We start from the raw sequence: 17,199 nt of genomic DNA, 5'->3' as shown, positions 1-17,199 counted from the left end.
TTTGTAAAATGAAGATAAACAATAGTTGCATGGCAGGGTAAAATACATGAGATAATGTTATGAAGTGCTCAGCATAGTGCCTTCCTAGTCCATCCCCGTAAATTTTTGTCACTAAAATATGTAAAGTTACTGTTATGTCCATACTGCAGATGAGAAAGCTGAGGCTCCGAGAGACTCAGACCCACATCTATAACAGATGCATCATTTTCCCCACTGGGAAGTAGAAATTTGGTCAGACTGAGGTAAGAACTGAGAGCCCCTGGAGTTCCAAATTAAGATGTTTTTTGTCCCAAGATGAACTGAGGTTGGGGGCCTAGCGTTTGAACTTTCAAAACACTGAAATACATGACTGCTGACTGCTTTGGCATTTAAAATTTGCCTCTTGACAATTTAGGGGTCACACGATAAAAGAGGGGAGGTCTGGAGGCGTGGTGTGGCTTATGGCCGTGTCACCAGGTTTAGCTGACGTATCAGTTGCTCACCTTAGAACCTCTCCTAGTAAGTGTCCTCACTCTCACCTAACAGGTCCTAATGTACCTAGTGAACTTGAAGTCAAAACATTGACTGAGGAATAACACTGCTTCCAATTACAGAGAAAAAATTTAAGATTGTTATGATGGTCTGGTGCTTTTTCCCTCTAATACTTATATACATTTGTTTAGCACAATCAGTTGAAAAATCTTATAGACAACATTTATCAGATACCAATTGCAATATTTCCCTATACACCATCTTGCTAAATATTATATCCATCATGGGTTTTTTTTCCCCCCGATAGCTAAGAAGGGTTGATCTTTTCCTTTGGAGGGCTGAAGGAACTTGCCACTTTTAAAACAGGAGCTACTCAGTATTTTATTTTATCACAACCTATAAAGATCCCACAGAGGATCTAAAATAGTTTAATTTTTCTGCTAAAAATTGGGCTTTCCATTAGGAAAAACTCCTCAAAAGTTTTATATGAATCTACTTTTAAATAAACACCTACAAAATGCATGTGAAATTTTTTTTAAAAAAATCAAATTCTCCATCATTTCATCTTTTTTTTTAATTTTTTTATTTTTTATATAAACATATATTTTTATCCCCAGGGGTACAGGTCTGTGAATCGCCAGGTTTACACACTTCACAGCACTCATCCATCATTTCATCTTAAACAAATGCTTGTATTCATCATCTCATTTTTAAGATTCTCCATCAGGATGGTGATAATTTCGGTGGTGTTTTCTGCCGTAACGGAAGGTACTGTCATCGGGAGATCTAAATTGTGAGACTTATGTAACTTGCACTATACTCAGCCCAGCATCTTATGGTCTAATTAAATACAAACCGAGTCAGTTGGCAGAAAAGTACAGTGCTGTGGTGCAGATATTAGCACCTTGTTAGCTGTCCAAAACCTGCTTTCTCAGGCAGAACCTATTTCTGAATGCAAAGTTTTATTTAGATAAAAGCCGTAATGTTTGAAAGGCATTTGATGAACATTTTTGAATCCAGGAAAATATATATATATATAATATACATATATATTTTCTTACTGGATATTTCTAACTAAAAAAAAAGCTAAACTGGCATTTTTAAAAAGAGTGGACATTTTCAAAAACCATTATTTTACTCTTTAGGGTTCAATTCCAAAAAAAAAAAAAAAAGTAAAGAAATTTATTTTTTAAATGCCACTATATTTTACTACTGATCATGTGAAATAATGTTACATAAATATAATTGTGGCATAAGGTCCAAGTTCCCCTGTCATGAGTCTGTATTTCTTCATTATCACAGTTAATTCTTATCGATCAGGGTACCTGGGTGGCTCAGTGGGTTAAAGCCTCTGCCTTGGGCTCAGGTCATGATCCCAGGGTCCTGGGATTGAGCCCCGCATCAGGCTCTCTGCTCAGCAGGGAGCCTGCTTCCTCCTCTCTCTCTCTCTCTGCCTGCCTCTCTGCCTACTTGTGATCTCTGTCAAATAAATAAAATTAAAAATCTTTTAAAAAAAAATTCTTACTGATCACTTACGATGTTCTTGACATTTTTGTGAGCATTTTATATTAATTACTTCAGCTGATCATCAGAATAGATCCTTGAAATTATTAGTTTTGGGGTTTTTTGTTTTTTGTTTTATCCTAGTTATACAGTTGAGGTAAATGAAACACAAGAAGTTAAGTAACTTGTCCACAGCCGCCCAGATGGCACCTGGAGGAGCTGGGATTCAAATCTAGGGTTCTAACAGCTGTGCTCTCCCCTCTCCCATCACTCACTCACCCAGAGAATGCTGCAAACGGATATCCTCCTGTTAGTCTGTCATGTCTGTCTCAGAGGCACTCACCAGGGTACCTTGACCTTCAGATGCCTGCCTGACACTAGCCGGGCCAGAGCTAGGTGTGCACTCTGGGGAAAAACGCTGTGGTTCGTCTTTCTCTTTGTGTCACAACCAGTGTTAAAATGCCCTTTCTCATCGCCACGAGTGGAACAACTGGGATGAGAAGATGATCATTTGAAGTCACTTGAAAGCGTGTCTTTCTATGATAGACATTCATTTAAAAAAATCGCCACCAATGACCGTACACTGTGCTTGGCTCTGAGGCAGCTTGTCTTGATTCGAGAACGTGTGGCCCATACCCAAGAGCCAGCAGTATCCAACCCAAGGATAATTTTCTGTCTTACCAAATACAGACTGTCTTCTGAGGACCTCATGGAAGGAGTTCTCGAATTTAAATCGAGAGGCATTTTGCTACCCTTAATTGACTGTGTATACTAGGAAAGTCACCCCTTCGGCTGAGCTCCTCATCTCTAAATAAGATGGTCTCCAGGGAACCTCCAACTTTCAAGCCCATGGATTTATGCCTTTAAAGCTTATGCTTTGTTACCAGTATTGCTTTTCTTGTTTTGGTTATAGAGGGATCAGAAGTTTTTATAGATTAGGTAACCTGCCTAAAACCAAACAGGTGTAAGGTGCACACACTGGGATTCTACCTCAGGACCATGTGATTCCAGAATCCTGCCCTGGAATGTCCCTGGTGATTCTAAAATTGAAGAGATCCGTCCCTGACACTGTGCCTGGTCTCCCACTTTATTAGAATGATAGTGTATTTCCACACAGTCCCATGTCTTACAACAAACACACCAGTAACACTATATTTATTAGAACTATATAGTGAGGGTCACAGATATCACAAGAAGGGTCTGATTGCTCCTGAATTCTATTATAAGGTATATACCACTGAGAAATTCAGCCTCCATGTCACTTACACCCTGGTAAATGAGTTTACCAAATCCTTTCCCAAGAATGCGTTTTCATAGGGTATATAAAGAGACCTGGAGGGCCTGCCTGTAAACTTGAAAGCTCCTTCCATCCTCTCCAGACAGCGTTGAGATGGGGCAAGCACAGAAAGGTTGTGTTGATTTAAGATAAATATCCTACCTATTGCACAATTTTGCTGAGGGCTAGTTGGAGAGCGTGTGCGCCTGCGCACTTGCGACGAGTATTTAGAGAAGTCAGGGTGGGTAGCTTGTGTTGGAGATAAGGGAATTCAATGGAGGGAGATACTTTAGCCTTTCCTTCAAGTACATCTCCCTCCTGAGTACATTTACTTCCATCACAATGGACTAGAAGAGATCCTTGCTTAGTGGTGCAGAACCCTTGAGACCTAATTTAGCTTTTATAGGAAATTCAAAAAGAGAGAGACGGCACAAGAGCAAGAGAACAGAACAAAGATATGAGTTTGTACAGGGAATATTGATACTTCTGGACTGCCTCCGTAACTCTTTTAAAAGAAATTTTCTAAGTAAATGCTGACTTAGACTTTTTTGTTAGTGGAAGGCCTGAGCTCCTCCCGCCGGAACAATGCACTGCCCGAGTCATCTTTACAATTCCCGACAGTCTGTCGTCTCTGAAGTTCGGGTTCATTGGTTTTTGTGCTGTGAAGGTCAGCAAACATTTTGGAAAAATAAATTTCCCCTTTTAATTTCTTAAACATGTCCTCACGCGGATGCCCAGAAATAGGAAAGTTACATAAATGCAAATTAAAAACATGCCTGACAAGCTGTGCCTGTTGGTCCCGTTGATCATTTTTTATTCACATTTCACAGCAATTTCCAGGAACATCACCACATTCTTTGTTAACTACATATCAATTAAAATACCTCTGAGAGGCAGGTACAATAGCGGACTATTTATTATCCTTCTTCAGCAGTGAAAGGCCCGCTTTTACTCACTGCCACAGGTAGGTAATACATAAAGACTTAGAAAGAGAGAGGGGGGAAAAAATAGCCATCCCTTAAGGATTTCACAGAAGATGAAGAAAGACATTTTTTCCAATGCTGTAGGAAAAAAAAAAAAAAAAAAAAAGTCAGCGGCTTCACCAGGCAATCAGAGAGAGGATAAGACCAGAACCCACACATTCTTATTCCTTCTCATCTGTAGCCGCACGGAGTCTAATAAATTGTCGCTCACAAGCAATTTTGCCACACAAATATAAAGTTGTTAGTGCAAAAAGCCCAAATTACTTTTGTGGATGGCTGTAGGGGTGTACTATTGGAAAGCACACTGATTTAGAAAAGGGGGAGAAAAAAACACCACACACACACAAATGTTGAGCTTTGAAATAAAGAGGCGTTCTGCCTGCTTCCTGTCTGAGCCCTACCCCCTGTTTCCTTACCTAATAGGAGACTGAGACCTACTTCCCTGGAGAGGTCCAAGAATTAAATGAGGCAATAAATATCAAATGTAGTGGGAACTTAACTAGCAATATTATTATTATCTATAAATATCAAATGTAGCGGGAACTTAACTAGCAATAATATCATTATCTGATAGATAGCAATCAAATATAATGTCTGCACTGTAAAACATTGGCCTTAGGTAGCTGCGTTGCACTGAATATATAGGTCATATTTATAGAGCTGCCTTGCTTTTCTGCATACTGGGATCTTGCCTGTGGTTATGTTGATCTCGCGTCTTGTCTAGGAACAGCCAACACATTAGCTCTAACTAACCTTGGAGTCTTTCACATCCTTCTGTTTATTTACTACCTAGAGCTCCACACCATTTAAGCCCGATGGGTATGAATACAAAATAAATGGTCAAATTCTGTGATTTAGCAGATTAACTAATCAGGTCAAGATGTACTGGGCAACGATCTTCATGTGACTGGCTTATATTCACTTTATTGGTTAGCTGGATGCTAACTGGCATTCTCTACCAGCTAGAAAAATACATCAGCATAACAACTGCCCAGCTTCTAAATCCTGCTGTTAACTAAAACTTGATTGTACCACTGTATTAATCACCGAGCTCAAGCCAAAACTCTTGTTTTTCTTCTGGGAAGATGATTTATTCAAAATAATGTTTCACTTAGGGGTCTAATCATAAGCCCAAGATGATTCAGATGGTGGAGTGCAGCTGTAACAGCAACAGTACCGTCCAGAAAAATAACCACATGTATATTGAATCCCTTGAAAGTTTTCCATAACAGATCAAGGGATGATAAATCATGCAAACTCATTCTATAATTAACTAAAGTGTTCCTTTTCTTTCACCATAATCCTCAAGGATTAACCCATGGTCTTTCATTGGATAAATCAGGGGGCCATAATTTACTCTGCTGTGCAAAATTAAATTCAGATTTTAAAATCTGATCAAGCTAAATTCCAAACACATGCAAAAGTGAGCCTTTTCAGAAACTTTAAAAGGGATCTTCACAGCAAATAAAAGTTTCAACGATGGATGATGTCTCTGTGCTAAATAGCGCAGTGCTCCGTAATCTGTCTTAGAACTTTTCCATAGGAATCTCCTGAATCTTCATGGTGATGTCACCCGGATACTGAGTTAGTAACATGGGTAAGCCAAAAGAATCAGATTTCTGCTGTTTATCCCTAATCTTGGATTATCACAAGACTGATTTTTCACCCTCTTGTCCCTATTGAAAAATACAGTAGCTAACACAGATGTTGAATGAATGCACCCAGGGAATAGAAGCCCACTTCATTTTCTATCTGTAGTGGTATGAGAGTACAGCGACCCACCTTAAATGGTTTACTATGATATTACAAGGACTAGCAAAGCAACATTGCTGTGATATTCCAGTATTTCCTAAATATGCTGTTGTCTGTTACCTCCTCTGTCTCCTGCTGCTGCTGCCAACAGGCCTTAGGTCTCTTCCTGTCTGGCTTTTGTTTTCTGTTGTCACACTACTGATACATTCACAAAATTTCACTGAGCAATCACTTAAGACCCTTTTGGAACCAAGCAGAGATGGATGATTGGACGGATGGACGGACGGACAGACAAATAGCTTTCTTTTCAAAGCCCATGTATAGTTGCTGGATTTTAGCAGCACACCTTCAATTTCAATTTTATATTTCCAGCTCTCTGATAAATTGATCATCTGGAGAATTGCACTGTGCTGAACTTATTGATTTCCACTGAGCATGTTGAAAATGGCCATTATTTGATATATCATTAATATAGTAATTGAGATCAAGCGTTTTTAGATGCAAAGTACCTGACATCAACATTTCACAAGCATTAAAAAAATAGATGATAGAGATCTCCTTCTGTCCAGGAAACACTGACCAAAATTTTTCTCTACGGTGTTCTCTTTTGCATTATTTTCTACGTTATCTGTATGTAGGTCAAATAAAGGCCGAGAAATTGAGTTCACATTATTAACCGAAGTACCGATCACGAATTAGTAATACAGCAGTGAATGGTTGTTTACCTCAATAAGGAGAAAGCCTAATTCTTTGATTTTGCTGAGATAAATCATTTAATGCAGTGCATTGTCTGTGACTTGTCTCCCTGGAGGATGGTGGTGGTATTCAGCTCTTTAAACTGGTTACCAAAAGGAGAAACAGCATAAATCAGAATCTGTGTGGGTTATTCTTCACAAGGAACAACATATAAGCTGAAGTCATTGTTTGGCTTTCTACTGTACCCAGATAATAAACTAAAGAATGGAAGGAAATGTTTTGATGAATAGAGGCGTCACTGCGAATCACTATTAACCTTAAAAAAAAAAAAAAAAAAAAGGGAAAGGAAATGTAAAATGCATGTGAGTACCTTTTTCTGGCTTCCAGCTCTGTCTCTAATCCTTATTAACCTAGCAGAGCGCACTGATTTATAGGATAGGGATGGTGCCATTGGAGTTTAGGTACTTAACAAGCAGTAAGCATTTGGTAGATATTTCTTGATGTTTGAGTCAGGTTGTTTGCTTTGATTTTCTCATAATTTCTTCTCTGTAATAGGCTTAATTTATACATATAGTCCATAAAGTCTGTGTAAGCTATAGTCTTATGGTTTCAATTTATATTCTCTTCCATGGAGGATATATCCTTTTTTCCCCTGTCATTTCTGGTTTTTGTTTTTTTGTTTTTGTTTTTGAATCATGTCTCCCCCTTGGGATTGGTTCCATTTCCCTCTTCTCTTGTTATAGTTCTTTCCATCTTTTCTTCTTTTTTGTTTTCCATTAGCCTTATCTTTGTTTTTTTACCCCCCCCCGCCCACCCATTTCTTGTGAAAGAGTTTGACCCAGATCCTGCCCCCTTCCATTGCCTTAATTTGCCCATTTTCATTCTTTCTTTTAAACACCTCTACCTTTAGTGGATGGGGGATGGGCTATCTAGGTTTGGGTGTTGGGTATTAAGGAGGGCACCTGTTATGATGGGAACTGGGTATTGTATGTAGGTGATGAATCCCTGAATTCTACTCCAGAAACCAATATTGCACCATATGTTGACCAACAAAATTTAAATCGATAAAAAAATAAAATAAAACAAAAAATGAGCATTTCTACCTTTGACAAAAGTTTAATAGAAGTGCCATGGGAGGGGTGCCTGGGTGGTTCAGTCAGTTAAACAAGCAGCTGCCTTCGGCTCAGGTCATGATCCCAGGTCCTGGAATCAAGCCCCCCATCAGAATCCCTGCTCAGCAGAGAGTCTGCTTCTCCCTATTCCTCTGCCTGCTGGTCTGCTTACTTGTGCTCTCTATCTCTCTAATAAATAAATAAAATCTTTAAAAAAAAAAAAAAAAGTGCCATGGGACTAAAGAAGAAAAGATTTCCAGATCTCCGTCTTGTACCTTTGAAAACTGGGTTAGATGCAAAGCACAAATCCATACTTACAGGCCATGGATCTGATTTAAAAGTGTGTTTATACCGCAACTGTGTTGTTTTACATATATGAACATTTCACAAGTCAAAACCTCTCGCCCACACGTTCAAAATAAAACCTTTGACCTTATTGTTAGTGCCCCATAATCAAATGTTAAAAGAAAAAAAATAATCAAAAAACTCACTTGTTATGTTTATGAGCTTTCCAGCTGGACTCTTTTTTTTAAGGGACCATTAAACCAAACACTTATTAAATTTAATTCTTTTAATAACAATAAACAATCTTTTGTTTCCTGTGGAAGCCTTTTTCTCCAATTAGTAATAAGTGTGGCCAGACAATGTTGATGAATTGATTATGCAGCTGAAACCTTTCAGGTTTATACTTAGTCTTTAATTCCCAAACCATGAAAAACTCTTGAGAAGAACTCGATGGCACTACACACCAGAGTTTTAAATTTGCAGTGAGGAAATTTTTGCCATGGCTCCATTCACTGAGTTAACCACAGAATTTATTCCAGCAAGTATTATGTGCTAAGGCCTGTGCTAGATTCTGAGGGAAGAAAGAGGAGTGAAGTAGAGGTCATATCATAGAGAGAGAGCCAGAGATGTGACCTACAGTAATTACAGGGCAGTGTGATTTGCCAGGGTGGGGTTCTACCCAAGGGGCTATAAAGTCATAGGAGAAGGGACTTAATCTGCATTGGATCTGGAAAAACCTGAAGAAAGATTGGATTCCTTCAAAGAAAGGAACAATTAAGATCAACCCAAACAAGAGGAATGTCCAGAAAGGGATTCAATGTTACTAGATGTAATAGATAATGAAATTGGGGGGAAACTTGCTCTAAATAATTGATACCACAACTATATCATTATCATCTCTTAGACACTAAGTCTTAAGAGATCTTGAAAGAAATCCAAAGGTCTTGACTTCTGCTGAGAAGCTAATTAACTTTATTTTCTGCTGACCTTTTCATTTCCTTCCCATAAGATGAGCTGGTGATTTAAATACATGCATGAAAAGGTTTAACTAATTTATAGAAGATGATGTTTAAATATTTATTCTATTGTTCACTCAAACCACTCCTGTGGTCTCTTCTCTATTTGCATAATGTAAATACTTTTTTTTTTTTAAACCACTATTGATTCTTCCCTTGTCTGGTAATCAAAGCTTAGATCAACCATCATAGCTCAAATATGAAAAGCCAAATTCAAAAAAATTATGTTATTTGTCTTCATTTTATATCCAAACAATGAAAAGGGAAAAAATAGTATTATATACCTGCAAAGATAACATCTGGAAACATACTGATTTATTTTTACTTTTATTTTTTGGAAGATATGTCTTAGATTCTAATTAAACATAATAAGGAAGACTTTAAGAAAGGGAAATTATTACTTTTCACCTTGGATTGACTTTAGCACAAAGCTCAGGGTGTCCCCAGTATTCAAAAACTACTCGCGCTTATCCATTGCACTCCGGATGTGCTGACCCCTGCGATTTCCCCAAATGTGGGAAACTCGACTGCATAATTTGTGGTAGTGGGGGACTGCGTTCGCGCTTTCCCCTGTAGAAAAAAAAAAAAAAAAAAAAAACTACTCGCTAAGTTAGATTTAATTTTACTTAATGCTGCATCCACTCAGTGATATACATCCCTAATGCTGGTAAATAAATATAAAAGATTAACCTGAACTATATCATCTGGAGATCAAGATGATGATGTTAAAGTCCGATTTTCAGAAAACATGCAATATCTCATTTTGTCAACTGAATGAAGAAAGAAGAAAGTACGAAGTACGTAGGTTCCATAATCCCTACTGTGACTGATTAAATCCTTTGTAAGTAAAATGAGGAAGTTATAAAGAGTTGGAGGTTATATTGATTTTTCATTACTGGCTAAAGGCTGGCGTGCCATGTAAAATGGATTTTTGACATCAAGGCAGGGAGAAGTCATTTTTGAGATCCTTTTTTAGAAATCAGCAGGAAACCAAACCATTGTATATAGACTAGTTAATAAAATCAGGCAGTAGAGTGATGGAACTTTATTTTTATTCTTTCTTAGAGAAAGCTAGAGGTTTATCTTCATAATTGGTCAAATAATCTTCAGTTTCCCATCTTGCATTTCACATGTTATTAAACCAGCTGGGAGTTTATTCCTGGGTCCCTCTTAAAAAGAGAAGATACCACAGCACATATTAGAATTTTCACAAGATTTCATATTAGAGTTATCAACACAGCAAGGGAGCAGGTATGTGGGAAACCTGCTTTTAGTTCAGACGTTCTTGCTAAAAGATGAGTGAATTAAAGAATACCGGTGTTCAATTTTTGTAATAAATACAGAATTCTACTGTTTTTGCTTTCCGTCCTCATCCTAGCAGCAGCCTGATGAATGTTTACTGAAATCTGCAATTAAATTGGAATCTTTTGGAAGAAGTATCTCAGGTGATTCCAACACGAGCCAAGACTGAGAGACACGGAGGCGACAAATGCAAACAAACTGTAGTTGACCACGCAATTTTCAAAAGGAAAGGAAAACAAAATTGTGAAAGGACAGGTTAGAAAATTACAAGATGTGATACAGTAACTTTAAGAAAAAGTAGTTTGCTTCTATCTGTTTACAGTGTTTTCACACGTCCTGATTTTCACAGTAAGAAAATCAAAATGGACTATCAGACTCTCCTAATTTGGAACCACTCAAGATGTGGTCAGCTCCTGGCTTGCATCAGATCTATTAGGGAATTTATTTAAAAGGCACATTACTGGATCAGAATCTCTAATGAGGGACCCAGTGGTTTAACGAACGTCCACTTCAGCAAAGACCCCCAAATGATTCTCCTGGCAGCTTGAGATTCATTACTCTAGTTTACAAACACAGTTTTCAGTGAGAAAAGGCCTAAAGATTTACTGAGATTCAGCAAGATAATCACGGTGATCCAGTTTCTTCTGTTTAATGCTTCCTTGTCCTTTTTTTACTTCTGCAGACCAAGGCTGTCACAGTTCTGTGGGTCTGTTTTCTCCAACACTTGTTTCTCCAAATTCCTCATGACCTTTTCATACGACTGGGGATGATGCGAGACATCCAATAGAAGCTTTCTGTCAGCTACCAGAAATTAAAGTTTATGCCAGAAACTTGGGAAAGGTCTATTTTCTTAGATGTGCAAGTCAGGGTCAGCCATGACTTGTGATCTTACTGCCATGATTTCTGTTTTTTTCAATTATGTAATTATAGTCAATTTTAAAATATACATCTGTTGGGTGCCTGGGTGGTTCAGTTGGTTGAACATCTGACTCTTGGTTTCAGCTCAGGTCATGATCTCAGGCATTGAGCCCTGAGTTGAGGTCCCCGCTCAGCTGGGAGTTGGCTTGAAATTCTCTCTCCCCTTCTCCTTCCCCTACTCATGCTTTCTCTCTCTCTCTCTCAAGTAAATAAATAAATCCTTAAAAATATATACATTGCAACCATATAAAAGAGATATCTAAGAGAAGCTCATGACTGATCAGAAGAAAAATCAGGTGATTATACTTTTCAGAAATATATGCTTTATTTTTTTTAAGATTTATTTTTTATTTGACAGACAGAGATCACAAGTAGGCAGAGAGGCAGGCAGAGAGGGGTGGGGGGAAGCAGGCTCCCCGCTGAGCAGAGAGCCCGATGCAGGGCTTGATCCCAGGACCCTGGGATCACGACCTGAGCTGAAGGCAGAGGTTTTAACCCACTGAGCCACCCAGGTGCCCCAGAAATATATGCTTTAAAACCCTGAAAACAAACAAGACCATAAGCAGTAACAGCAAATATCAACTAACCCTTATCCCCAAATTAAAAAAACAAAGAGAGTGAAGATTTAATGTGAGAGAAAGAGACATTCTGTGACACTGGTAGAACCAGGCCTCATGAGTTGAAGTGACTAGAAAGCAAATATCCATTCATAAAAAAGAATAATTGTTTAAGAGAGCTGTCTGTGTGGGGTTCAATCAGTGACTTGCTGAAACAGAGCTTGGAGTGGTTGACTTTTAGGGCCGTTTACAACATAAACCTCACTGAGTGGAGGATTGGGTTTAAAGATCTAAATTATTTTCCAATGTTAATACTCTATATTGATATATTTATAGCTATTGACAAAAAACAGTTTGGGAAAAGACATCCTAACTAATTACAGCCAGCCAGAAAACCCAGGAGAATTTGGACCCAAAAACCATTAGCCTGAGCAGTTGACCATTATCTGTTATTAGTAATACATCTTTCAGGGTGAAAGGATTTTGATTATTATTCTAATTCTAAATTAGAATTATATTAGAATAAATTAGAAATTTATTCTCAAGCATTTTTAGATAGGATGCAAGGAGAAGCTTTAATTATAGTACTCTACAACAGAAAACAGGAAGAGAAAATAGGAACGGTTATAAGACTCATGCATTCTAGAAGTATTTACTAAGTATCTATCATATACCAGTCACTGTTTCAGGCTCGGGGAAGAATACTGGGGTAAAAAGACCCAAAATCCCTGCGCTAGCAAAACCTACATTCTGGAGGGAGAGACAGACAATAACAAAAACAATAATAATGGTAAAGTAAAATCTATAGTGTTGTGATGGCAACAATAGCCACAAAGAAAAATAAAGCGAGGGAGAGGGACAGAGGTGATAGCATGATAAGAAGTTTCAGGGAACTATTGGCTTTTTCTGTCTGTAGTATAAAAGGATAACCATGCTTATAACTGCCGAGAATGATTTTAGAATTCGGTGTCATTTAGTTCAACCCCTGGTTTTAGAGAAGAGAGAGCAGAGCCCATAGCAGTTCACGTTTTGTCTGAGATTCCCCAGGCCTGAGTTCAAGCTCTCCTATTGCTCTCCATATGCAGTTCTTGGGAGTTTAGAAATTTTCCTTCAAATCCATTTTGTCACTGCAAATGAGGCCAGACTTTGACTAAGAATATTTTCATTCTTCCAAAATATTTCTGTGTGTGTACATCTCTCCAGCAGCATGTTGATAGGTTAGCCCGGCGACTTCACGTACTTGAAGATAGATGGCTGTTAACACCATGTTGTGAGTGATGACGTAATTGCACATGATTTCCAAATGGAGTTTCAAAGCAACTCTTCCAAGACTGAGATCTATGTAGACTATCAACAGATGACCATAAATGTAGTTTGCCATCATTTATTTTTAAACGATCTGCTTTTAAAAGACACTCCAAATCTGTCACTTCCTTTTCCCTAAAACTTAAGTGACACAAAACAAGAGATCATTTCTCTAGTGGGGCAAGGACCAGGGAGACCTTGAAGGGAACGGTGGGCAGGAAATGACCCTACTCCAGTAAAACTGTAATCTACATAAAGGACGTGGGGGGTTCTTCTAGTCCAAGTGTTGAAAACACGTTTAAAGTGCAGTTATTACTAGAAGTAACTGTGAAAATACTATTCGAGTACAGCTGCTCCCTTCGTATTTGCTTTACTGAAAAAAGAAAGCTGTTTATTATGGTTAGTAATGCAAGCCTCAGGCATCAATGTCTCAAGTGTCTCCTAATCTCTCCTCGTACAGACGTGTGTGTGTCTGGCGGTGGGAAAGGCAACAGCCCTAGATGTTTCAATCCAGGATTTAGTGTTGCTGGGCCAATGTCTGCTTACCCTTTCCACCTGTAAAGTACAAACAAATGAGAGAAAAATAGAGACAGACTATGGATACACCTAAAGCAGCCTTTACACCCTGTAGGTATAGTTGGATTTTCAATAGCTTCTGGGGCCAAACTGAAAATTATTCCTTCTGAATACAGTGTATCACTGGAAGTATCTTCCTCTTTGTCAGCAGTGTTACACTAACATTTCTTGAAGAAGTGGTAGGTGTCGTTCTACGTGCTTAGTTTTAGGTTTTGTTGCACTGGTAAGAGGAGTAACTAACTTTCCTCATGTGCCTACTATGTGCCAGACACTGCACTACAAGCTGTCCATCTTCACAACAAACCCCATGGCTTCATTCTATCTTCACAACAAACCCATGAAGTGGATACTGTTATTACCATCATATTTTAGATGAGGATATGAAATGAAGAGAGATTAAATAACATCCTCAAAGTTACCTACTTAGTGAGTGTTGGAGTTAGGATTGCAGACGAGAAGGATTCAAACTCATGAAGCTTCTTCCACCAAAATGCTGACTGGATTCTCTTTATCTGACCATTTTTTTCAAAGAGGGGTGCCATATTTTCTCTCCATGAAGATGGTTAAGGAATGAAGAAAGTATTTTTGCAAGTATCACATGTTTCATAATTTTAAAAATAATTCCTCATGCTGTCAGAGAATTTGGAAGCCCGGACTTTTAGACAAGAATATTTATTTTCTTCATAAATCGAAGGGATATTGAAATCCAAGGACTTCTGAATAAAGGTTGACTTGTTATTGGAAAAAGGAGGAAGAAAGGAAAGAAAGGTAGTTTGTAGTGGCAAGAAGATTGAACAGGAGAACAAAGAGGATAAAAAAGGAACCAATAAGCTGTGAATACTAGGAAAAATACAATACTAAGATCAGACTTACTGATTTAGTTATTAACCATAAATAAAACCTCTCTATGGGCTCTGCTCCTTGTAGAATCACCGCATATTTCTTCGAAATTTAGGTCTTTGAAAGTTGAGGCTGTCTTTAAAATGGGCATAGTAATAATACCTGGCTGAGTGCCCTGTTGTGAGAATTAAAAGAGTAAAGGCATCTAAAAGAGCTAATAGAAAGTATTTTTTAGAAGTGTTTTTCCACATGTTAATTCCCATTAACACTTCACAATAAATGTTGGAGACTGTAAGTTTTTTTTTATTATACATCTATAAGTAAAAGAGCATGATATCTAGGGGAATAAAAATTAGTGTCTGTCCTAAATATGAGGATCTGTCATTAAACAGGTATATTAACCTGTATAGGTATAATAAGCAGTGCTCCAAAATAGTATCACATGGAAGTATATCAGACCGATGCCATGCTTAGGCAGACACAGAGTAAATACTCTGTCGCTCACCCCAAACACACAAGCATTCATGCTTTCTTCTGAAGACTGATCTTCCCTTTCTGTTTCTACAGATCTCTGAGATAAATCCAAAGTCCAGCCCAAGTATGACGAAAGATCATATGCATAACCAAAACATGTTCCAAAGAGAAGTAAAATTTTACTTGCTATTAGATTTCAGTGGTTAAGGAAGAAAACATAGCTCTTTCCTCTCCTTTTGAGAGTTGGCTGTAGACTCTATCTTTTCATCAGGCTTAGCAAAATAAAAACTATCATACTTCTGATATACCCTGAACTTGAAACCAAACGAAGTCCCAGCAATTAAAGCGAAGTCCATGTCTTTAAAGATGATACCAACCAAGTTGTGGATGCTGCTTTGAAATCTTTGCAAAGCTTTCTGCAAGTGAAGTTGATCATATGGCCATCTGAGGAGGAAATTTGGTCTTACTCATCAGATAGATCTATGGACACTGGACGAAGCAGAGGAGAAACGATCAGACCTTGCCATTTATGCTGGTAATCCGAAGGCATTTGTCCACCATTAGAAAAACTGGTGGCTTTTGGCCTGAAATTACTCATTTTCCTTTATTTCATTATTTCCTATAGGTGCAAATTAAAGACAACAGATCTTCTACCCTGGCCTACCTAATGTGGGCAAATTGTTATTTCCCAATGAGTACTTGGGACTTTCTTTTTTTTTTTTTTTTTTTTTTTAAATGACATCTTCCTTCTTATCATTCTCATTTATTAAATGTAAATTTTCATTTATTAAATTTTCATCCCAGAAATCAATTTATTTATAACCCTTCCTTTTTCTTTGTTTTTTTCATGAGGCACTAGACTATTAAACCCTTAAACTCAACATTTCTTCTGCAACATAAGGATAATGCTCCCCCAAAAACACTATCGCATGAAGTTGCGCTGGGTATATGGGAACCCTTTGCTGGGGTGGCAGTTTATTGTGAAACAGAGTTGTCAGTCAGCATGAATAGGCTCATACCCCGTTGAAAACGTAAACTAACAACCCAAACACTGGAATTTCACTGATTATTGTATCAAGGTGACAATGACTGATCAAGATAAAATCCTAGTCTCAAGCTTTCTGCTCTTTAAGATGCAGCCATAACTTCAAAGCTATCCAGTTCCAATGGTGTAGGACTCTGCCAAAGCCAGTGCCTCTAAAGCTCCCAGTTGTCTATGTATCATGTCCAAGCGTAGGGTGAAGATCTGGAACTACTGAGGAAGCTGAATTTCCCTCCCTGAGTGGATGACATTTCCATTTCATAAATATCAAGCCCGTGGTTTTATGCCATTTTATCCCCCTATAAAATGCAATTCTATTATGAGGGAAGTTTATAGGGTTCAGAGATATTAGGTTCAGACACGTGAGCTTCAGATATGTATAGCCCCTGTGTAATTGCCTTCTTTAAATAGGAGGACAATAGAATTTTATTATTATTTGGCTTCTTTAATATACAAAAAAAATAATAAACTCCACATTTTTATGATGCCTTCTTTTGAAAGAAAAATAATTATAAGTCAATTTGGAATAGCTTTTCTCTCTCCATCCTTCCCCAGTAAAATTTGAGTTTGAACATGCTAAATCTTGGATGATAATCTTTTATAATGACTGCTAAGTCCTCTTGCAGATAGGGTGCCATGTATAAGGAGGGGGTGATGAAATCCTAGTCTTGAAATTCAGTGTCAAAATTATTGCCATTTAATGTCATGTCTTGAAATTTTTTCATCAGAATTAATGCTATGTGATGTTTGAAGCCCATGAAAAACCTTCACTTTCTTTTCATCTAAGCTGACACACTGTCACTGTGAATAAAAATAAAAGAACATATAATGCTGTGGAATTGTTTGCGATCACAAATTTTCTTTCAAGCTTACCTATCCTTGATCAGCTATCCATAACCTCTGCAGTGAATATGAGTTTCTAAGATTCAAAACCTGGGTATTACCATAATTCTTTCCTGAGCTACTCTACACATCATGGAAATGACCACGTGTAAATGCAGTCCTGTTTCAACCACAGCCACATTTGCCCAGATGTCTGTGAATGTCTGTGAAGATGTCTGTATGTCCGTGAAGACCGTTCAGATTTTAAC

The 17,199-nt window shown here is 37.9% G+C and overlaps 1 protein-coding gene and 1 non-coding gene across 2 annotated transcripts in view; both read left to right on the top strand.

The window, feature by feature from the left end:
- RORB (RAR related orphan receptor B) overlaps positions 1-17,199 on the top strand; it is a 192,907-nt gene that overhangs the window by 19,410 nt on the left and 156,298 nt on the right. The window lies entirely within an intron of this gene.
- On the top strand, positions 9,510-9,667 carry LOC131813410 (U1 spliceosomal RNA). The gene has a single exon (XR_009346810.1). It is a non-coding gene; the product is annotated as a U1 spliceosomal RNA (small nuclear RNA).

This window comes from Mustela lutreola, chromosome 12 (genome assembly GCF_030435805.1).
Source record: "Mustela lutreola isolate mMusLut2 chromosome 12, mMusLut2.pri, whole genome shotgun sequence".
In the NCBI taxonomy this organism is placed as follows: domain Eukaryota; kingdom Metazoa; phylum Chordata; class Mammalia; order Carnivora; family Mustelidae; genus Mustela; species Mustela lutreola.
Note: the sequence above shows the minus strand (reverse complement) of the source record. Positions and strands in the feature narration are given on the sequence as shown.